This window comes from Tachypleus tridentatus, chromosome 7 (assembly GCF_004210375.1).
Source record: "Tachypleus tridentatus isolate NWPU-2018 chromosome 7, ASM421037v1, whole genome shotgun sequence".
NCBI lineage: Eukaryota > Metazoa > Arthropoda > Merostomata > Xiphosura > Limulidae > Tachypleus > Tachypleus tridentatus.
Window position 1 is genome coordinate 67,663,919 of NC_134831.1, and position 15,517 is coordinate 67,679,435.

Below are 15,517 nucleotides of genomic sequence, written 5' to 3' on the forward strand. Positions count from 1 at the left end.
GTCACCATGCTATAACGCGCTACCCTAAATCAATACAGATAGAAAAACTTAAAGGAGCGTTTACTCTAAAAACTAAATTAATCCTCCAGAGAATAACGGGTCCTTTTAAATTTATACAGAAAATGAACCAAAAGCTGATTTGACGGCATATTAGTCAGGCAGTTTAGGTTTAAAGAAATTACATGTTTGTTTAAAAACAGAAATGAATTGAAAACGGAGAAAGTTATTGTTAAAAAAGTAGGTCTTCGCCTATCTCCCACTGGGATACCAATAAGCATATGGTTTGTTTGTTTGGAATTTCGCACAAAGCAACTCAAGGGCTATCTGTGCTAGCCGTCCCTAATTTAGCAGTGTAAGACTAGAGGGAAGGCAGCTAGTCATCACCACCCACCGCCAACTCTTGGGCTACTCTTTTACCAACGAATAGTGGGATTGACCGTAACATTATATCGCCCCCACGGCTGGGAGGGCGAGCATGTTTTGGCGCGACTCGGGCGCGAACCCGCGACCCTCAGATTACGAAGCGCACGCCTTAACGCGCTAGGCCAATAAGCATATTGTCTTACAAGCAGTGGATACAGCAGATATTCCGATGTGGCTTTGCTAAAAGAAAAACACACGTCTTCGCCTTTTTATTGCAACTTACACTCAGCAGATAGCCCAATGTAGCTTTGCTGTAAGAAAATATACAAACATATGCAACTTACATGTAAATATTTAATAAGAGATAATATAAAATACATTTCCAATAAACAGCAAGTACAATTATTTAAACGCGCTATCTGTTTTCAGGATCATATCAGAATTTAATTGATGCCATCAAAAATAGTTACATTGTAATTATAGAAAAACATTCACAATTTATTCTTCTCGTTAAAACTAAAGTATTATATATCATATATAAAATATGTAAACTAATGTCAGATACTTGATGAAGTATTAGTAATAAAAATGACCTTCGTGTAATAGTTTGGGTTCGGCTTCGAGAAAAAGATGCTGAGAGGAATTATGGGATGGTAATGGAGAGCGCGTGATTTTGAAGATATACAAGTATGCCTAATCAGATATCTGGTAAAAGGAATTGTTTCTAAGCGTTTTGTTATGTAGTGTAGCGCATTATTACCAATCCTATATGATTGTGAGTTTTTTTATGTACCCTACTAAAATTCTAGAGATCTGGTGTTTTACAGGTGTTTTATCGGGTATCAGCACCACCCCTTGCTTGAGCCTGAGCAATGGGAAATTTGGGCCCCGCTGTATAAATAACTATGAAAAGCCAGCTGGAATTGTATGGAGGGTGTGGTTATTTTTATAGTTTATATTCCATTGCCTTTTCAGTATGCAGTCGTATTGCATTTCGTAGATTATATCTAACTCAGCTGGTACAAACTGTCTATTTCTAATCCAACATAAAATTTTTATTTTATATTCAAGAAGTCAAAATTACATTAATATTATAGTGCGTATTTCCCTGTTTACCAAATGGCAATGGCGCGTCATTCAACTATTTCAAGGATTGCGCATGAACGTGGCAGTTTTTTGTAAATTAAGGTTCTTACTCATGTTACGAAGATGCAGTTATTTTTATTCAACTTGTAGAAGTTAAATGCATAGCAAATCTCTGAGAGGTAATATGTGATATAACGTAATTTATATTAGTTATGCAAAGGAAGGGTTGTATTGTATAATACCTTAAAATAGTTAGAACTTGGAGAATATGAGAAAGTGAACTGAAGGCTGTTTGGTCATTCAAGGTCACCTCTTTACCTATCACAGTAATAAAATAAAACATCAAAACCAAATGAAATGTAATATTTCACATCTCTGTACCTATCCTGGTATCTAATAAAGGTGGGAAAGAAAAATATGCAGACAGTGAACACTTAAGTCATCAGGCAAATCATTACACATAACTAGTCTGCAGTATAAGTAAAAAAACTTGTTTTATTTTGTGCCATTATTTGTAGCATTATTTAACAGTAATACATCTATGTAATACAGTAAAAGTGAAGACAGAAGTTACATTTTAAGTGAAGTTAAAATGCAGCTTTTTTCCTAAGCCTAGCTTTGATGTTTTATAAACAAAAAAATATGAAGGCTTAAACAAAATGAAATAAATAACTGTGAAGTTTGATATGGTGTTTTATTTTATATTTATCATTGCAATTTTTTTCTCCAAAGAATTTTTAAAAGAATCCTGAAAATATTTGTTGATAAGCAAATACAATTTGAATATTACAATATACGAGTTTTAATATCTGTATCTACCTCTGTATATGACTCATTCTTATATTCTGGGTAACTGTTGTTGTAGTCAAACATAATTTTTTTATTTGCCAAAAATTGATATATGAGTAGTTTCAAGCCCAGTTTCAGGAATTTCTTACTTGTGTTTTAAGATGTCTCTTGATGCTGAGAATAATAAGTACTTTGATTGTTATAATATATTAGGATCCTTGAATTTCTTTGTGTGATGTGGTTCATAAGGTTTGCTGATATTAAGGCAACTGATAGTGTTAATACTAAAATAGCATTTTTGGAAATATTTGCAAACTGAAAGAAGTACACTCTAAAACTTTCAAAGTGTATTGTAATATGGATAACTCTAAATATTATTAACTTTGGATTGAAGTAAATTGTAATGCCTACAGTTCTGGTATAATTAACAATTTAAGAAAGGCTACTGACTTGTTGAAAATGTTTTGGAGAAAGGGAACTAGGATTAGTTTGGAGTTATAAGGATAGGTTAATATTTTTTAGCATATTTATCTCTTGTGAAAAGTTAGGTAAGAGTTAAAGAATCTTACGAGGTTTTCTGGGAATCAAAGGCCTCATATTTCTCTACTCTTCAATTTGAAGGTAACAGAATGAAAAAGAAAGGAGTGATTTGATGAAGGATGCTCTAAATATGAGGCTTATTAGTTCATTTTCTATTGCCTGCAGTGATACAGGAAGGTTGATAATAATAGTAGTGCCTGGTGCTATGGGGAAGGTGTGTGGAAGTGCTAACTTTTTATTCCATGTGGGTCTGAATTGTGGAAATTTTTAACTTTTATAGAGTTTGTTCAATCAGTGTTATTATTAGTGCTGGTGATATGATTATAATACCTTCTCCAATAAATTAGTTACCTAACCTAACTATACAACTGAATAGATTTAGTTGTAAGGAATTGTTTTTTGTCATTAATTTGAGTAGCTAAAATTTTAAACGGAGCTTACATGCATGATTGGTTTATCATAATGTAAATATACCTTGTTTAATTTGTAAATTTTTTATATTTACAGAACCTGATTTTATAATAAAATCAAGTTAATTTGGCCTGATTGATGTATGTAAAAAAAGTGATTTAGGTGTTACTGGTTTTTACATTTCTAGTACCCATGCACAAGCATTTAGGAATTTACTTAATGTTTGTTTTCTATATATGTCTCTATTTCAATGAGCATACACTGGTTTGTTGTAAATTGTAATTTGTTTTTAATATCTGCCATATGAGCCAGGATAACATTTGGATGTGGATCCCCTATCAGTAGTAATGCTTGAACAAAGTTCTTACTCTAGTTACTTCTACACTTCAGAGGTAACAAGTCCAAAGTCCTAAAGCCTCCTCTTGTAACTTAAACAATTTAAAGGAATTGTTTTTTGTAGTTCACCTTTACACAATTTCCAATGCATTCATATTTTTTCTGTGGTAAATGGACCAAAAGTGTGCACACTACTTAACATAAAACCTTATCACTGTTTTTACAATGCTACAGTGATGACCCTGTTCTTAAATTAAAATGCTTTAGTAGAATCATGTTTGTGTTTTCCTCACAGCAGAATATTCAGTAGAAGGCTTTAGTGGTCAATGATCATACTTTAATGTTTTGTTTGGAAGATACACTTAGCAGGTACAGAACTGTTGGGAGGTGTTGATAAGGACAACCAAGCTGGTTGTCCATATCAAAAACTTTTCACATAAATTCTTTTTTGCAAAACATCATTGTTTCTTTTACTCCAGAAGTAAATTGTGACATATCCTATTTCACAAATTTACAGGCTTAACTATGCCCATCGTTGTGGTTGCACTATTATCTTACTTTTTTTTTAATGTTTGGATATTATAGGCTGAATTTAATTTTAATTTGATGTTTTGGGGATTTTTTTAAGATGCTTTTATATTTTAAAACTACCATTGTAGAATTTGTTAGAATTTTGTCTTGAGCATTGAATGAAATTGTAGATGAAAAAGTTTACCTGTTAGTGGTCGCTTGCTGTATAGAACTTGGACTTGATTCTTCACTGTGAATGAAACTTTACTGAGTATTTTTATGTGAGATGGGGAAGGTACTTGTACTGTAACAACTTTTCTCATCAAATAGTATTTTGATTCTATTTGAGATCTTTTTAGAGCCAGTCCATTTGATCACACAGTCTTGAAAAGATGTGGCTACAACTTTAAATAGGGTCATTCCATGTCAAATCATCCAGGGTGCTGCAGGTGACCCCCACAGAATGCCTTGAAAAAATTCACATGTGCTCATCTACCCATGTAATGAAGAATTGCCAAAGATTAGATCAATATCTCTAATAGTTTCTGATTTACAGTCCTGTAAAATTTAGTTTTTATGTTTATTTTTGGCAAATTCATTTTTGGGCAACTTTGGCTGCTTAAAGCTGCAAGAGTAATGGTGATAGAAGGCTGAAATTTGCTACACTGACTGAATTAATTTCGCAGAATTCAAAAATGATCTCAAACCAAGTTTACCTCTCATAGGGTTTGCATAGTGAGGCTGTAAAATCACCTGAAAACCCAAAATTGTAAAAAACATTGGTTTATTTAATAAGCCATAGCTCTAAGACTTATTATGATACAAAGCTGAATTTTTTTTTTCAAATTTTCTATAACATATCAGTTGATAAATCAGCAATTGTTGTAAGTAAAAGTCTGTTAGATCTCCTGAAAAAATATTTAGTTACATGGAACTTTTTATGACATAGCTAAAAATAGCTTTACTTCAGGCCAGAGTTTGACCATGTCACCAGTTATTCAGCTTTTTCAGATTTTTACGATATATTCTTACATCTCTGAATATGATCTACAAAAAATGTCAGGATGGTGTTCAACCTACTTTTTGAGTTATAATTTTTTAAAGTATCCTCTGACCATACATTTTTTTATTTAAAAACAAATTCAGTTCGGGTGTGTTACTATGTGCAAATATATCCATACAATTTTGAAAAATACTTTTCAGAATTTTATGAATCCCACTGAAATATTCTAACCAGCCTTTCACAATGTTAAATAATGATGTTGTAAGAAACAAGAAAGAATTAATTCATTTCTGAACAAGTTTATTGGCATAACTAGTTAGATCACATGGCAATGCAAATATATTGTGTATGCATTACAGTTATGCAGATATGGCTGAGTTTAAGATTCATAATATAATAAATACAAAGGTAAATCAGACACAAACAGCACAATGCTACAACAGGGGATAACTGAGAAAGATTATAGTTACACCAAACTGTAATAATCGTGACAATGAAATGTTTCAAAAACTGCTTTGGTGATAAATTAGCCTCAACAACATCAAATAAACATTGCTTTGTTCAGACAACTTGAATAAATTTTTGAAATTTGAGTTTGATTATGTTGAGATCACTTTGACTTAGAACATAGTGGCGAGCATTACTGCCTTGCATGGTAGGTGCACTTATCAGACAAAGAATATGTTGGAAAGGAATCCAGCTTTCATCTTTACATGACTTGCAGGCCATGAGAACAGTTCGTTTCTTGATTTCTTCATCAATAACAGTACTACATCGGAATGTTCATCTGATCTATCTTATATGTTTCACACATACCATTCATGATCGTATGTGCATGCCACATATTTCCCTGGCTGATAATTGTCATTGTTATCATTAGACCCTATTTGAGCTGCTGCAGCATCACTTTCACTGCTACTACCAACAGTTACAACTGTGTACACATCATCCTCTGATAGCCTTCTCATATACAATTTGTTGGTAGAATGAAGCTATGATGTGACCTAATACCTGCCACAGTTTTGCATTTTTCATATCACTCAAGTAGATCAAACTTTACAAAATTTTGCAGGAGTGATTCCTGATTGACAAGAAAGAACTGAATGCCATGAATGTGGTCCTTTGCCCAATGATACGTATCAGAGACACTTAAAATTTGATAATTTATATTTCACAACCTTGATTTTTTTTAAGATCATGTTCAGAGATGTAAGAATATATGGTAAAGGCTGATTAGAATATTTCAATGGGATTCATAAATTATTTCACAATTGTATGGATATATTTGCACACAGTAACACACCTGAATTGAAGTTTTTTTCGTCAAGTAAACAACGTATGGTCAGAGGATACTTTAAAAAATTATAACTCAAAACGTAGGTTGAACACCATCCTGATTTTTTTTTTGTAAATCATATTCAGAGATCTAAGAATATATGGTAAAAATCTGAAAAGGCTGAATAACTGGTGACATAGTCAGACTGTGGCCTGAAGTAGGGCTATTTTTAGTTTTGTCATAAAAAGCTGCATGTAACTAAATTTTTTTACAGGAGGTCTAATAACTAGACTTTTAATTACAACAATTGCTGATTTATCAACTGATATGTTATAGGCAATTTGAAAACAAAATTCAGCTTTGTATCATATTAAGTCTTAAAGCTATGGCTTATTAAATAAACCAATGTTTTTTACAATTTTGGGTTTTCAGGTGATTTTACAGCCTCGCTTGGTTTGAGACTATTTTTGACTTCTGTGAGATTAATTCAATCGGTGTAGCAAATTTCAACCTTCTACCACCATTACTCTTGCAGCTTTAAGCAGCCAAATTTGCCCAAAAATGTATTTGCCAAAAATTAAAAGAAATTAACTAAAGCTTACAGGGCTGTAAATTGGAAACTATTAGAGATATTGATCTAATCTTTGGCAATTTTTCATTATATGGGTAGATGAGCACGTGAATTTATTTTCAAGGCATTCTGAGGGGGTCACCTGGAAAAGTTTCCAAAGTCTGGATGATTTCACATGGAATGACCCAATAATAAATAACCTGTGTTGGATAGTTACATTTGGTTTATGCATTTAGTAATTAAATTACAAGGTTTTGTAGGGAGTTATACTTTTTTTTTCACTTTGTTGAATATAAACATCCTTCTTAGATTTAAGATGCCCTTCCCTATTTTTTTGTGTTGTGCTATTGTAAACCAGCATTCTTTTTAATATTCAATAAGAGGTGAACAAAATATCGTACTTTTTTCACAAAGAAGGGGAATTTATATCCACATATGATGTGATGGGAGATGCGTATCTAGTCAAGCACTTAGTACCAAGTGAATTGTGTGAATTTGCTACATAAGGTCAAAACTTTTTAAAATAGTAGTCTGTTTTTGTTCTGCAAATAAATGTTGCAATGTTTTGTTCAGTTGCAAATAAATCCATTTAATGCAGTAATTTAATCATTTGATTGGCACTTATCATGATACAGAGAGCTAAATGATTTTTTTATATATAATGCTAAACTTACAAATTCAGCGGCACTGTCACTTACAAAACTTTATTTTTGGTTAATAAAGATTCTGACTTTGTTGATAAAGTTACTGATAAACTAAAAAAAATGATGAAAAGTTCCAGATTAAATTTCACGTATTGTGTTTACATTTTTATGACCAGTATACAAAATGCGCTTCTTGTAATGGTAACAAGCCAAGTGTGGTATGAATAGTTGAATGATTAAAGGTGTATTGATAAAATACTTGTCAAAATTTTATAAAAGTATAAAGTGTGAATCATTTATGATTTGTGACTATTCTAAAGTTATTTGCTGTAATGGTGTGTACCATATTGCAAATTGTGTATAAAACATATATTTTAACAGGTAAGGACTAATACGAAAATGATAAATCTTATCACCCAATTGAGAAATATGATATATTTACTCCAAGATAAATAATAATCACTTGTATAAAGCCACCTATGATGTGCAAGCTATAATTACCTTTTGGAAGTTTTGTCAATCATAGCTCAGTAAACTTGTAGGTATTCAGTAGGTGTGGATACACATTAATACACTGTGAGTATATTGGTTTTTATTGCTACCAGAATGTAAAACTTGCATGTTATCATCATGGAAAGTTTGTACATGTACTTCTTTCAAAATTTTAGAACATTTTGAAATTATAACACAATTGTCTTATAAAAATTGCTTCAGTTGGTTATAGAAATAATGTTATCAATTAATCTGTATATTTCAGCTGTAATCAACTGAAGTATTTACCATGCACATGTATAGATTATTGCTGCTCTATAAAAACCCTTTATGGGTGATATGAGAGAGATGTAATTATCAATACTTAACTTAAGAAATGTTTACTTGTTTCTCTGCACAATTATTTATTAACTTACACCACTGCTGTGAAAATTTTTTGCAAGTCATAAGCTTTAAACAAAGTTCCCTTCTCTTAAAAAACATAACTGACATGCTGCACAAGTTTGCGATCTAATCATCATTAAACTAGCTCTCCACCAGTAGGAGGATAATGCATCCTTGAAGAAAAAAGGCAGAAGACTTTTGAAATGTGGTCCTCTACACTGGTGTCTCCACAACAGGCCCCTTGGTGTGGATTCCTGTACGTGGTGAGGGGACCTTTTAGGGAAAGTTCTGTTCTTTGAGTTTACCTCCTCTGGGATCTAAACATCCCACTTGTTTGCCATGCATAGTGACCCGTGAAGGCGAGGAGAGGATCCTGATGGTTGAGGAGTCCAACCCTAACACACCACTTTGACCTTGAATTCCTGTAGATGGGTGGTCTTGGTGTGGCCCCCCTTGGGTCAGTTGGCTGGTCTACTTGGGCTAGGGTCATTCAAGTACCAGTGTCAGATGTTCTCGACAGGTGTGGTGGACATTGTATCTGATGCTGGCGTTTCGGTATAGTGCTCACGAAAACCCTGGTGTAGCTGCAGTGTTCTTGTTTGACATTGTAGTGTGTCCCTTCATAGGGATTTATGGTGGGGGGTCACTGGGCACTGAAATATTCCTTTTTTTTTTATTATGGATCCTCCAAATAAAAACATATAAATAGTGAAAAAACAGCCCATAGGTAAACAACCATGTCTTGAAGATTCTGAGTAGTAATTTTCAACATTTGTTACACCTGTTGTACCTCATTTTCTAATCCTACATTCTCTTTCAGACACACCTTTAGGGCAGATGTCTCCCTTTTTCATTCAGAAGGGACTAGAGGGACTTGGTGGCTTTCCAAAGAGCTTTGATCTGGTGACTTATCATTGGAAACATCCATATCTCAATACAGTGAACTCCTCTTGCATTCACAGGTGATTGGGGATATACCTATTGAGGTTACACCTCATGCTACCTTGAATTCATCACAAAGAGATGGATTTGAAGAACATCCCTGAATTGGAGATTGTCACTTGTTTATCCACTCAAGGAGTTTCTGCAGTGAGATGCATCTCCACTAGCATAGTTGGAATTACGATGCTGACCAGTATGCTCCTTCTGACATTTACATCATCATGTCCGCCTGCCACCATCTAGGCAGGTTATTTTAATTTCAGGGTATGGCCATACATTCTAAATGTTTCCAGTGTCAGTGGTTCAGTCACTCAAAGACGTTATGCCGTGGTTCCTTGACATGTGGTCATTGCAATGGCAAGGACTATGAGGTTTATGAGTGTGAAATGGACCCTCATTGCATCAGTTGTAATGGCTCTTACCCATCCTACTTTTGTTCTTGCCCTAAATGGTTGGAAGAATAAGAGGTGCAGCATTTGAAAACGATTGATAGTTTTACTTATCCTGAGGCTTGGACTTGTGCTGTTTCACTTCGTTCCACTACCACACTTGGAGTGCAGACAGATCTCTCTGTGCCTCCAAAAGAATTGTTCTCAAAACAAATGAACAGTCTTTGAACCTCCATGGTTAAAAAAGTTGACAAGTAAACTTCAACACCCATCTCTGTCTCTTACATGCATTCTAACAAATCACCAGGATACACTTCCTTTGGTTCTAGATACAGGAATTCCCTTGGATACATCTTCTTCTTCTACCCCAAGATGCAATACGGTCATTCTTTCACATCCTCAGTTGCTGGATTTCTCCTCCAACAGCAAAGACCTGCCCAATTTACCCAGGGTAGGATCTGTGGAGGTTAATAGACCTCCCTCAAATAAAGACAGTAAAGAAAAAAGATGTGGTCATAAACAGAAGGGTTCTCCACCCAATTTGCCTACAGATAAATAAAAGTGGCCACTATGATACAATGGATCTGTCAAGGTTTATGTTTTAAGCTGGATGACATTAAAACACTGATTGCTTCCTACCATGCTGTATGTCTTTCCTTACAGGAAACATTTCCGAAACCTGCAAATACAATTACCTTTTAGTGGTTTTCTTTGTACAGAAATGACAGGCTATGTGATGGATAAGTGCATGGAGGGGTGGCACTGTTGGTTGATCAGCATGTGCCCACCTTGTCTTTGCCACTTGACACATCCCTTAGAGGCCATAGCCATCTGTGTTTCCTTGGGTCATACCATCACTGTTTGTTCTCTCTGTCGCGTGGAGAAACCTATGATCAATCAAACCTTGTTGCTCTCATTTAACAGTTGCCATCTCTTCTTTTAATCCTGGGGGACTTTAATAAACATCATCCCCTCATGGGGAAGTGCTGATACTGGTAGGAGATGTTGTTCTGTAGAGCATATGCTCTCTGATCACAGCCTTTCTTTTTCCAGTACTGGTTCTTCGACTTATTTTCATGCCCCTTGTCAGTCCTTTACTGCTATTGATCTCTCAATTTGCTCCCCTTCACTATTATCCCATATTTCATGGAGGGTTGACAATAATCCACGAGGCAGTGATCATTTTCTTGTAATTTTGAGAGACTGGCTGTAGTCGATGCTACCCGACCCACGTCCCCTGGTGGAAGTTGGATCATGCAAACTGGGCCTCTTTCATTGCTCTCACAAAACTTGATCCTGCCATTGTCTGTAAGTCATCAATAGATGACTGTGTGGCAGCAGTAACTGATTGTTATACAAGCAGTTACTCGGTTTATTCCTAAAACCTTGACACATTTTTCATGATATCCTTGTCCGTGGTGGAATCCTGCCTGCCACATGGCATGGAGGGCTCAAAAATGGGCCTGGAATACTTTCCGTAGATATCCCACACTCTCAAACTGCATCGCTTTTCAGCAGGCCTGTGCACATGCTCGGTGGGTAAGATTGTCAAAGCCAGAATCATTCTTGGATTAAGTTTACAACCAGCATATCTTTTACTACCAGTTCCAAAGTCATATGGAGAAGGATTTGAAAGGTTAATGGGCAATATAATTCTGTCCCCCTCTCGATCTTGTTCTCTGATGACTGACCAGGAAGCAGCTGATAATCTAGGTGAAAGCTTTTGCCAGATTTCTAGCACTTCTGCTTCTTTCTCCACCTTCACCATTAAGACTCGGGCAGAGTGATCACCTCTTTCCTTTCGAGCTGATTGTCTCAAAGACTATAATCATTCCTATACCCCAATGGAACTCAAATTGGCCCTTCATTGGGCTGGCAGTACATCAGTTGGACCTGATGATGTACAATACGAGATGCTGTGCCATTTACCTCCTGCTTCTCTTGCTACTCTTCTCATAGTTTTTAACCAGATCTGGCAGGACAATACTTTTCCTGATGCATGGTGCCAGGCTATTATCAAGTCTTTCTCTAAGCCTTGGAAGGATACCAAGATTCCTTCAAACTACCATCCAATTGCTTTGACAAGCTGTCTCTGTAAGACCTTAGAGAAGATGGTTAGTGTTCATCTTGTTTGATTCTAGGAATCAAACAACCTCCTCTTGCCCCACCCGGTGTAGATTCCGACAACAGTGCTACACTATGGACCACCTGATTTGAATTGAAACATCAATCAAAGAAGCCTTTCTCAAATGACATCTTGTATCAGTATTCTTTAACATTGAGAAGGCTTATCATACAACGTGGAGGTATGGCATTTTGCGAGACCGTGTGTATGTATGTATGTATATGGGTTACGTGACCATTTGCTCATTTTTATTAAAACTTCTTTAATGCACAGGAGATTCCAAGTTCATGTGGGTTTGACACTTTCCCGTTCTTTTCTACAGGAATGTGGAGTTTCTCAGGGCTGTCTTGAGTGTCACTTTTCAGTATAAAGATTAATGCCATCACTGAACAACTCCCTCTTACTGTCGCAAATGGGCTCTATGTTGACAACTTTCACACCTCATATCATTCGTTGAACCTGAGGTATATTGAGCTGCAGCTACAGACTGCCCTCAATCATTTACTGAAGTGGTTAAGCAAATGGCTTTTAACTTCTCTCTCTCTCTCTCAAATCATTTGCATTCACTTTTGCTGCTCACAGGGTATTCATCCTGATCCTGAACTCTATATTGGTGAAGCTGTGCTACCTGTGGTTCCTGCGATAAAGTTCTTGGGGCTTATCTTTGACCATAAGCTGACCTTTATACCATACACCAAACAGCTGGGGTCAATTGTACAAGAGCACTGAACATTCTCCATGTTCTCTCTTCCACCACATGGGGATCAGATCGCTGTTCCATGCTAAAGATACGTCATGCTCTCATTTTATCAAAACTTAACTATGGATCACTGGTCTGTGGCTCTGCCAGGACCTTGGCTTTAAAGTTGCTGAACCCCATTCATCGTCAAAGACTTTGGCTTCACACTGGGGCTTTCTGCACCTCCCCAGTTCAGAGCTTGTACACAGTCTCATGAATTACCTCTGCTGTTTGCAACTGTCTTTCCTTTATGCTTTGAAACTTCATTCCTTACCAAAGCATCCCACCTGGGGTTGTGTTTTCCTTCCTTGGTGGGCCATTCTTTTTCAAAACAGATGATCTGCTATTGCTCCTGATGGCCTTCATATCCAGGCACAGTTGGATGAATTGGATCTGTTCTTGGATAACATTGCTGTATCCACTGGTCACCCGATCCCACTATGGCTTCTTGCAGTCCCCAATTGTGACCTGTCTTTAAGTCATCTGAGAAAAGCAGATACTCCTGATTGGAAGTACCATCTTTTATTTCCTGAACATCTTTCGAACAATCTCTCTATTCCTATTTATACGGATGGTTCGAAATCAGGTGACTGTGTGGCCTCTGCCATGGTTTATTATGGTTCGGTGGTTGTGCACAGAATCCCCTCTACAGCTTCTATTTTCACTGTTGAACTGTATGCCATTTCTCTTGCCCTGGATCATGTAGAAGTAGTCAATACTCAAACTGAACAGTTTATACTGACTCCCTTAGTTCTCCACTGGCCCTGAAACCACTTCACATTGGCTCACACCCTGTTCTCGCTGGTATTCAAACCTGACTGACCCATTTCTCATTAACATCTACTTCTATCCAGATTTTCTGGATACTGAGCCACATTGGTATTCGTGGGAACAAGCTTGTTGACACTGCAACTAAGTCTATCTGCTCTGGCACCATCACCGCTGTGCCTGTCCCATACATGGACTATGGTCCTGTATTCAAGGCTTGGCTTCATGCAGCTGGTAGTCGACTTGGAGTGCGCAATGTGAAAACAAGCTTTTCCAAAAAAAAAAACCATATTGGACTTTAGCCGTCTTGCTTCTGTAAGGATGGGAAAGAGAAAGTTGTTCTAAATTGACTATGCATTGGTCACAGGTTTTTACTCATCCTTTTCTTTTATTTGGAACTGATGCACCAATTTGTAATTTATGTAACACTCAGATCATTATAAGCCACATTTTACTTTCTTGCCATCGTTACGACTCTCAATGATGGCACCATTTTAATGTGCTCTGTCCCAAGCTTTGTCCACAGCATTAGACAGTGTTATTGGTAATGGTGACATGTCCACCTTGGAAATGTTTTTAGATTTTTAAAGGCCATTAATGTCTTTAATGCTATTTAAGTTTTTTAATTTATACATTAGACCTTTTTTTTAATGTGATTCCCTTTTGAGAATCACAGTCCATCTAGTTTGATTTGAAATTAGAAAATGGCCGTAATATCAAAATACTTGAAACTGGGACTGGAAAGGTCAACTTTAGGTGACTAATGCTGTTGTTTGAACTACCTTTTATTCATCCTGGTGAGTTATTAAAATTTTGCTGCAAGTCTTTTAAAACTTATTACTTTTTGAAAATTGCCATAACATCAAATAACTTGGAACCAGAACTAGAAAGGCCAACTTCAGGTGACTTACAGTTGTTTTTGTACTTACCTGTTAGTCTTCCTGGCGAGTTATGATATAATTACAGTTATGCTACAGAAAGTCCTTTACAACTTGTGTTACTGTAGTTTTTCTCTTAGCATTGTAAACTAGATGTAAACAATGGTTTTATGCTATTTGTTTTTTTTTTAAACTTTTTGTTTATACCTTTTATTTCTTTTTATGAATTTTACTAAATTTACTTTAATTTTAACTTTTTACCGTATGTTTGGTGCAGATATCCTAGCTGCTTTGTGCCATAAAACACCAAATCAACCACAACAGGCAGTTGCCATCCATTCTACATAGTTTCATCATGTTTATTATTTTTACAATGCTGTTCAGATATGTTTTTGATTGTATATTTTACATTTTTGGTATCATTCATAATAGTTTCATTTTTCTAATTTTCTTGTTTGTAAGAAAAGTAAGAGCATGCCAAATTATACTCAATTTGGCTAGAGCGTTGATTCATATTGTATTCATTTATAATTTTTTTCCTCAGTTAATTTGTAAATGTGGGAACTTGTCCCATTGTCTGTAATAAAGCGTGTTGAGTAGTACCTGGTTCCCATTGTTTTAATCCATTGTGTATTTTATTAAGTACTCAACAGTGTTGTCATTTGGCTAATAAGCTAAGTATTACCAGGCTAATTTGTTTTATTTTTCTAAAATAAGGTAGGCTCGTGGATCATCTGGTTTACATTCAACTTTTCATTTTTCTGATCTCTTCTAAGGTTCTTAAATGCTTCAACAGAAGCCATCCAATGCTTTAATGGCAGTTGGAGGTACTGTGGTGGACAGTGGTATTACAGCTGTTAAACACCAGGTAAATAAATGAATCTGGATGAAGAAATGGTTACTAGTAGTAGTGCAAATAAATTCTTTAGATAGGCCATATGAACATTGGATATGAAAAACTAACATTCCTGGACATTGTTTTTGTATTTTTTGAAACTGCTGTATGAATTATGGAAACAGTGGCATAAAAATTATTTATAATTACCATGTAAATGACTAACAGCCTGTCATTTTATTTTCAACATATCTAGGTAACCAAACTCTTCTAGATATTAAGGCATAGTACTTGCAAATCCTGTCAAAAGAACTTTGCTAAGAAAAAGCAAAGCCAGAAAAATGAGATCTAAATAACCTTTTCAAAAGCAAGTTTCCAAGCAACCAGAGAACTGATAAAAATTAACAAGAAATTCTTTGGGAAAATGAGATTGTTG

The 15,517-nt window shown here is 35.6% G+C and overlaps 1 protein-coding gene across 13 annotated transcripts in view; it reads left to right on the top strand.

The window, feature by feature from the left end:
- The first annotated feature begins 936 nt into the window (after window positions 1–936).
- LOC143255888 (uncharacterized) overlaps window positions 937–15,517 on the top strand; it is a 75,040-nt gene continuing 60,459 nt past the window's right edge. For 3 of the 13 annotated variants that reach the window (XM_076512251.1, XM_076512255.1, XM_076512263.1), the window contains exon 1: window positions 937–1,071. The gene's annotated coding sequence lies outside the window, so the exon portion shown is untranslated. Of the gene's footprint in view, window positions 1,072–1,484; window positions 1,629–2,859; window positions 2,993–15,517 lie in introns of those variants that run through there. The other 10 variants (XM_076512252.1, XM_076512256.1, XM_076512254.1 and 7 more) reach the window with 8 other exon arrangements.